Here is a 9,258-nt window from a genome sequence, read left to right on the forward strand (position 1 = left end):
TCACACATAAACAACAACGACACGAGGCAAGAAGGAAACAATGCATTCAACAACCGTGACACTTTTATTACTGAAATGCTGGAAAGTATTTGCAAGAACACTATTTCATCGCAGCTCCACCTCAGCGAACAAAAATGGGAACGAGAAGAAAGCACATAAAAAATTTAAATGGTTATTATGGCAGCAATATATGATACAATTTAAAAATATGTAGGCAATGCTATTATAGGCTATTATAGTTTGGATTATTTTTTTATAATATCCCATGAGTCCTAATAAATGCAATTTCAACTATTTCTGAAGTGCTTCTTTTATAAAGAACACAGCCCCTGCACGAGAGAATAATTGAATCTCGAGATATCGATATCAGCAGATTCAGCACCATCGCCACGGACAGCGCCGGGTAACGTCGCACGCAAGAGGTGTATCTTAAGCAGCTTCCTAAGGTATAGTTCGGGGAACACGCCTAGAAATGGTATACCTTCAGTTAAGTTATACCTTAAGAGTCTTCGTAGCGCGCTAAGAGACAACGTTATCAGGAAACTCAGCCATGGGCCCAGTTTCCCAAAGCGTTCTTATCTCTAAGTAGTTCTTAACCTAGTACTTAAGTTCTCTCTTAACCTTAATGCACGGTTCCCGACATGCAGGGGCGCAACTACCCAGTGTCAGAGGTGTATGCAGCAACAATTTTGGCGCCCCCCCACCCCACCCAAAAAAACAACAACAACAAAGAAATAAATAACTGTGCCATGTAGCCATGTACATAGAGGAATGAGTGATAGCTAACAGATGAAATAAGTATAAAATTGTCATTAATTCTTAAAATTGAAGTATACTTCTGCAGGGCTGAATACACTGCTGAGTGGACCTCTGTCTTTCTAGGGGGGTTCGGGGGCAGGCTCCCCCGTAAGAAAATTTTGTGCTTTTTAATGTTGAATTCATCAATCTGGTGCACTTTGAGAGTTCAAAATTAAAAGCTCCAACACATATTCAGTGAGCAAATTAAACAAAGAAAAAATTCAAACCTTTTTTAGTAACAGTGTCTGTCTACATTACACTACTACATAGTAATAATATTAGTCCCATGATAGTAATAGCCATATATTGTTAAACAAATGCACTGAAAACTAAAGGAAACTTTCATAATTAGTTTTGTACTAATTTCTATACTTCAAATTAAAGATGTAATTGGTTCAGCCCAGTGTCAATCAAGAAAAGGATCTACGTGTGCTGATCTACGTGTGTAATACATTTTTTTTTTTTTTTACCAATTTATTACAACGGCACTAACCCAGCGCCGCCAATTAAGCAAAACAAAATAAAACGAATGGGCCGTCGATGTACGAGTTTTGTGGGCCGTTAAGACAAAAAAAAAAAAAAAATAGCCTATTAGATGTATCAGCCCAAAAAGCACGTCGGCCCACCGGGAATCTCCTAGCCTACATGCGTGGACGTCACACTACCGGTTGCCTTTGACCATCCACTTATTTAGCTGCTGGCGCATCAATTGACACGCCATCTCCTTTTCCCTCTATCTTTTTCTATTTTTAGTCCCGACAGCTTTTTTGCTTTATCCATCTTTTTCGACTCGTATAGGCTACGTGCTCGCTCAGCGCTCACGGCGCCCCCGCCTGCTCGCGATATTATCCCCCCCCCCCCTCTCTATGTCAAAATTATATGATGGAATCTTATGAATATCCTACTCTAGCCTGTTAGTCCTCTAAAAAATTATATAACATTGAGGAAATGCAGAAATTATTTAGAAACGCACAACAGTCTACGTACAGATAAAAAAAAAAAAAATAAAAAAAAAAAAGACCATCGCTTTGGCGCCCCCCTGGTGCTGCGCGCCCCTATGCGCCGCATATAGTGCATACCCACTTTTTGCGCCACTGCCGACATGTTCGTACGCTAAGTATATCTTCTGTAAGTCACACTTTCGTAAGGTTGGTCCAGACCATTCGTAAGCTCTCTCTTAGCGTTGTTTGCAAGTCAAACTATGGTATGTTGACAATGTTGTGGCTCAACAATGATTTTATGCTATATATAATGATATATATACTAATAAAAAAAATGTCCGCAATGGATACAGGACTATTTATGAAGTTGACTTTATTTGTTATTAGAACTAAAATGGTGCTAATTAGCCTTGACTATTTTCTAATGTCATTAAAGCATTAATGATTGTCAATCTATAATTGGCATTCACTTTTGATAATTATAATCTGGCAAACAATTTGCCTCTAATTGGCAAAGATCTATAAATGGATAAGCATGGTGGTGTCCAGTAAGCAACCAACTATGGCAGCGATCCAATGTGTCCTTGTATTGAATCAAAGAGGGCGCCGGCCACGGAGCCGTTTAGTCCATGTCCATTTTTTTATTCGGCAAAACTTAAGCCCTTTTGATATTTTGCCTGACGTGGCTATATTAAAAAAATTTTGCCTCCCAAGACAACTCATTATGGAGCTTCTGGACCTTCTCAGACCTGCGCTTGCCAGGCTAACACGGCGGAATTTTGCTTTAAGCCCTGAAATCCAGCTGCTTGCAGCGCTAAGGTTTTTTGCTACAGGGAGCTTCATCGAGGTTGTGGGAGACGGCTACGGCCTAAGCAAGACCTCGGTGTGGAGGTGCGTCCACACTGTCACCAACGCCCTTCTGCGCCATGCCGGGGATTACATCCGGCTGCCGGCAACACGTCAGGAGATCCAGGAGGTGCACCAGGGCTTTCATGCCATTGCTAGCATCCCCAGAGTCTTGGGCCTGGTGGATGGCACACTCATCCCTTTTGCCAATCCATCAGTGATTGATCAGGCGTACATATCGCGAAAGGGATACGCGGCCATAAACGTGCAGGTTATAGTGGACCATAGGGGTGTGATCTCTGGTGGCAAGGTGGCCTGGCTGCACCCACGACAGTTTTGTCTGGGCCAATTCTGCCGTGGGTGAACAAGCGGAGAGAGAGGGGTTTGGTCAGAGCCAGTTCCTCGGGGATAGTGGATACCCTCTGAGAACATACTTATTCACACCGATGACCAACCCACAGACTCGGGCTGAAAGAGCCTACAATGTTGCACACGTTCGCACGCGCAACATTGTTGAGTGTGCATTGGGCATCTGGAAGCTGCGCTTTTGGTGCCTGCACAAGTCGGCAGGAGGACTGCGGATGAAGCCTCACAGCTCTTGCGCAGTTACGGTGGCAACGGCCATACTCCACAACATGGCTGTGCGTGGAGGCGCACCTATTCCGGAGGGGGAGGAGGAGGAGGTGGAAGCGGATGAGGAGGAAGATGGAGAGGCAGAAGTTGAGGTCCTCTATCCTCCACTGAGGGCTGCCCTGCACGCTGCCGGGGTTGAGGCAAGGCAGCTTTTGATTGAAAATGTTTTTGGTTGATTACTTTTTAACTTGCTGAGCTATCATTAGCCATCATCCATGATTGAATTGACTTTTCTTTTGATTCATATTATAATGGATTTTTTATTTTTCTGAAAAATAAACGTGAGTTTCAAACCTTGCATCCATTAAATGTTCTGTGTGTGATTCTAATCCTTTACACCTTTACTCATTCATGCCATTGTGTCCATTCTATAAGTGCTCTATGCAACGCCAATCATTGACATGCTTCTCTTAATGTTGACAAAGGAGCGTACACGTTAGAATTTCTGCATCAAAAATTGACATATGCCAAAATGACCACGTCTCATAGCTGATTCATCTTCATTCATTTATTGGGCATTGAACGCAGGTCACATGGTTGTCAGAGGATTCCCTTTCCACTGCTTTGCCTCATGCATAGCTTTACGTCAAACACACAGATAATGTACATTACAAACTAATGTCTTTACGCAGCCTTCAAATGAGACTTTATATCTGAATGTGCACTTAGAATGACACTGTTTAATTTCCTTCTGGATAAATAAGGTATCTCATAGATAGAGCAAGATTTTATGCATAGGTTTCCAATGGCAATCGAGAATCAGTTGTTGACTCATTAAGGATGACATAATCTTGTTTATGATCAAGTTTTTTTAAAGAAAATGCGCATACAAACATACACAGACATTGTCACTGGTGTGACTGTTACTCAGCATCTATAAAGGCAAACACATACCAAAATGAGATTAGGAACTGTGAGGAAAGGCACATTAAAAAAAAAACTATAAACTAAGAAAACTGGCTCACCTTCAGCTGGCAGCAAGATTGGTACCGAGATTGAGGGCCTGTTAAATTGCGCCTCTGCTAGGGCATGCTGCTGCTTGGCCAGTTCCAGCTTGGCTGTCTTCAGCTCCAGAGACTGGCGAGCGAGCTCATTTGCTTCGGTCAACTGGCGCTGAATGTCCTGCAACACGACCAACTTTTCTTTTTCAATGTTCACCAACTCTTCGCTACACCGACATGGTGAGACTCTGGCGCAACGTTTTGATGTTGTGTAGCGAAGTCCTGGCGAAGACGTGTGTACGGGAGGTGGTGGCGTAGTGCACCCTTCCGACTCTGTGCTGCCAGGTGAGGAGAGTGCTGCAGGTGGCTCGGTGTCTGGGGAGCATGGCACATTGGGTGGTGGCGATGACCTGGAACATGAGGTCTGTGCAGCATCACCTCTTTTAACGTCAATCCCCCCAGGGATTCCATGTGAGACTGTGTTTCCCATGATCGCCAGTGACTTCTCCTCAAGTGCTGTTAGGGGTTGCACCGAACTCGTCCCCGCACCTGTCCTCGCCCGGTCTCTATGGACAGCAGAACCTCTTACTTTAACATGGCTTGAAAAATCATGCCATTTTTTCCTGACGTCCTGCCAGGATCTTGGTGTGCCTCCGGAGGCAGATATCTTCATTGCTATGTCGCTCCATAGCTCTTTTTTGTTGCTGTTGCACAAGTTATTACGAAAGCTGGAAAACAGTGTCACCTTGTGCAAGCTCACCTCATCCAGCAAAAGTTGAAGTTCCACGATTCCTGAGCAATCGATGCCAACTAATTCAGCACCTTCACTTGGCACAGCGCCTTTGTAAAGTTGAACTTAAGCGGCAGCGATTTAAGAAGCTTCCAAGAGACACTTCGGGGAACACACTTAAAAACATAAACTACTTTCGTAAGATATATTTTTCGAGTCTTCTTAGCAGGCTAAGAGTGAGCGTTATTGGGAAACCGGGCCATGATCTCTTTTGCAATTATCCTTATGACTCTGCATTATTTTGCCTGCCCTGCTGTGTACCAACCAATCCAGCCCTTTTTACCTGTTAAAATACCTTTAAAGGAAGTGTATGTAGGATTGTGGCCAAAACTGGTACCGCAATCACTTTAAAAATACTATAGAGCGGTGTATCCCCCCGGCCCCCCCTCCCCCTGACTCGAGGTTGCCAGATAAGCTGCAGGATTCAGCAGAAACTTAGGCTGCTTCAATGAGCTTCCGACAAGACGTAGACAGTAAGTTTTTTCTGTTAATTATGTTTATGCTTCATGAGAGATATTTTGATAAGTAATTATGTATTTAAAAATGTACTAATTGTCATTAGTTAAATATAATCGTAAAGATTTATGCTCGTATGTGAAAGTATAATCGTAAAGATGTAACGTTATGCTCGTATGTGACAGACAGAACGGTAGCAAGTCTAACTTGTAACGTTATGTATCTGTCACTGATGTAAGTACAAGCACAAGCCTATGTCACTATGTGTAACCAATATCAAAGATACAGCTATTCATTTAACGTTAGCTGATGCTATAAGTGAAAGTGGCCAACTGGATTTTTTTACTTACCCTGCAGCACACGTCCATAACACGCTAAAATATGTGATGTGAAATACAGGTCAACTTGCAGCATGTGTAACTTAGTCCACGATATACGTGAAGAACGAATGACGAAGCATTTTTTCTGAGGTAAAGTTAGGCTTCTGTCTCAATTACGTTTCAAATTGCCATAATGGGCGTGCTAATGTTGTTTTCCTCAGCGTCTCAGCATAATGACAGAGAAACGGGCTCCTATAATGCATTGCTAATGTTAGCATACGTCCATGTGAGCTAACGTTACGTTACTTTGCACGAACATGCATAACTTTGTTCGACTGTCATGAATATATGAAATGTCCATTGACATCAAGTACAAGTTAGCCAAGCATAGATGAATCTTACCTGTCCTGGAGAAAATTAGCAACGTTGGCGTCTGTGTTCAAATTCTTCTCCGTTTTCAGCCGTCTCCATCTTTCAAAAGCATCTCCAATACAAATTCTGGTTTTATTTCGGACTTTGTCATGACGAATTTCTGAATTATAACGAGGTATTTTTGATTTAGTAACATTAGACATTTTTATCCGACTAGAGTTAGGGTAGGTTAGAGCAAAGCTGGCAACCCGGATCCCGAAACACTGACTACTGACTTCGTGATTGGTAGATAGGTGGAGGGAGGCGCGTCAGGCCAAAACACAAGATGACAACATCAACATCAGTTGAGGGCTGCAACTTCACTTTTTAAATGACAATATCATAGCCATACTACTGTTGTCAGTGATATAAGTATTTGAAATGAACATGATTTCTTAATGTCTAGTGACACATCAGGGCCATTTTATGATTAATTGAAATAGATTTCTTACATACAGCTCCTTTAAATGTCGAAAACAAGCCATAAAATGCAGTATTCTACTAATAACAAAATTATTGAAGCCTCTACTTATTGCAATAAATACACCAAATCTAACTTTATATGGCTTTAATCACGGTCTTGTTGGCTAAAACATAGAAAAAAAACTTTAAGTGTTCATTCATAATGTTGGGAGTGTGGGGGGATCAAAATTTAGTCGAGTATGCAAATTGAGCTTAGAAACATTTGAATAATTGTTCTTTCGTGGGGTGAATGATTGGGACACTCAATGGCATCTCAAAGTCATCTCAATGGCAAAAAGGGTCCAGTCACAATGAATCTAGAATAATGCATGGCTACAACATTTTTCCCTTGTTCACTTGTTGACATAAAGCAAATGTTTTTTAGAACAATTTCAAATTTCAAGATTTGATTGAGTAATGCTCTCATGACAACAAATTAAGTGTACATGATTCCCTGCTTATTCTGCAGGTACTAAAACACTATGGTTTCTTTCACCTCATCTCCACAAATGACAATGGACTAGCAAAAAACACGCCTCTTTAAGTAGCCTGTTGCTAAATATGACAAGCCACACTCTCATTTTTAAGAAATTCAAATAATAAATAGACACACCGTTTTGTGACTCTTTACTGTCCAAGCAGGACGTGAACTGATCGATTATCTCTTCTAGTTACAGCACATGAATGAATATCAGGATATGTTATTTAAGTGTGATGTTAAAAATCATGGGAGAATTGAAAGAGAAACTATAGGCTCTATGTTAATTCTCTTCCGGCTTGTATGACAATATTGTCCCAAAATATTTCTGTACCTGTTGATACAAATCTAAATGTTTTTATGCACAAGCAAAGACATTTAGGCTAAATAATAATAATAATAGTATAATAATAATAAACTGTGCTCACCTTCCTCTTGAGGTAGGCCTAACTGTTTTTAACTATAATTCTGATGATAACTGTCAGACCGCCTGTCAATCAAACTTCGGTGAAACTCTAAAACTAAATATCACAACTCTAAAATTGAACATTACAAAAATTATTTATGTTAGTTAAATCAGCCCAAATGTTTACAACTACGTTATTTTGTGTTGGTCAACAGACTCCTAGTGGTGAATAGTAGGCTACATACATGCTTTTTATGATTTCTTGATAAGTAGGCTATCTGTGGATATGTTGACAAGAAACAATGGCAAACAAATATTTTAACATGAACATTTGTGTAAATTCATATTTACTATTTGGAATAAAAGCTATACATAAGCAAGGTAAAATCACTTAATTGCTAATAAAATACAACTGAAGATCAGTGGGAAAAAATAATAAAGAATGAGTGTGTGGAATGTGCTGGTTCGGCAGACGCAGACGTCACGTTCGGCAGACGTCACGTTCATTGAGACGAGTGCATGTAGCAAAGTCATATTAAAGCAATTTCTCCTAAAATTTGTATGTTATTTAAACAACAAAAAAGACTTAGATAACCAGCAATTTCCACCCCTCTCACCAAGTCAATCTCTAGTATGTAATATATGTTTCTCCTGCCATTATAATTATAACAGGTCAATAAGAGCCCTTTTCCAGAAAGATGTTGTTTCTAGACCAAATGTTATTGCGTACTGGAGTCAGATTGTGAGTGATGTTGACTGGAAAAAAGTCTGGCTTCTACCCAATCGTTTTCTCTTAACAAACAAGGTTAAAGAAGTATCTTTTAAACTCCTTCATAGAATATACCCTGCTGAACACTATTTATCCAGATTTAAAAAAGATATTGATGAAAGTTGTAGTTTTTGCAAAAAGAAGCCAGAGACAGCTGTTCATTTATTTTGGCACTGCCCTTATGTGTCTTTTTTTTTTGGCAGAACGTTTTTTTATTTCATTGTTGGAAATGTTGATGAAAATTTTACATTACTGTGGAAAGATGTTCTACTAGGTATTGTAAACTCAAAAGATAAACAACCCCGCACTTATTTTATATTTTTTATTTTTATTTTGATGGCTAAATTTCATATTCATAAATGTAAATTTTCAGGGAAAAATACATGTTTTATAGCATTTAAAAATGAAGTGAAGCTTTATATTGAGACAATATTGCCCTCAAAGAAACAAAAAGCTATTAGAATTTTACAAGCATGGACACTCTTTAAAATATTCCTATAATACTGTTTGTATATGAAGGTAAAACAGTAGCAAAACTCGAGAGCTTGCTAATTTGAATGTGAGAACTTGTAAAATTAATATTTGTATTTGTAAGTTGAAATTTATACTTGCAGCTCTGATGTGAAAAGCTGCATCTATCGATTTGCACACACAGACAATACTCAGAACACCTGTGTTTTGAATTCGAAGTTGCAGATTAATAGTTACAAATGTGTAAAGTGTCATTTACATAAACAAAATGACAGGCACAATTGTGTACTACACATTTATCTTTGTGCTTTAGTTCAGTTTCGTTGTACAACCACAAGTCGGCACTCACAACCTCTCATATCTGGCAGTACAGCTTCAAATCCTAGCGCTTTGACTTTTGCTACTCTTTTTGCGATATGCCTGTAGCAAAACTCACTCGTGCACTTGTAAATGCAGACTTGCGAGAGCAGAGTCGGGGGCGGGGCTGGGGTCGGAATGAAGTCATTTTATTGGTCGATGCCTCACCAATGAACAGA

Source organism: Scardinius erythrophthalmus (assembly GCF_964197995.2).
Source record: "Scardinius erythrophthalmus genome assembly, chromosome: 10".
Lineage (NCBI taxonomy): Eukaryota > Metazoa > Chordata > Actinopteri > Cypriniformes > Leuciscidae > Scardinius > Scardinius erythrophthalmus.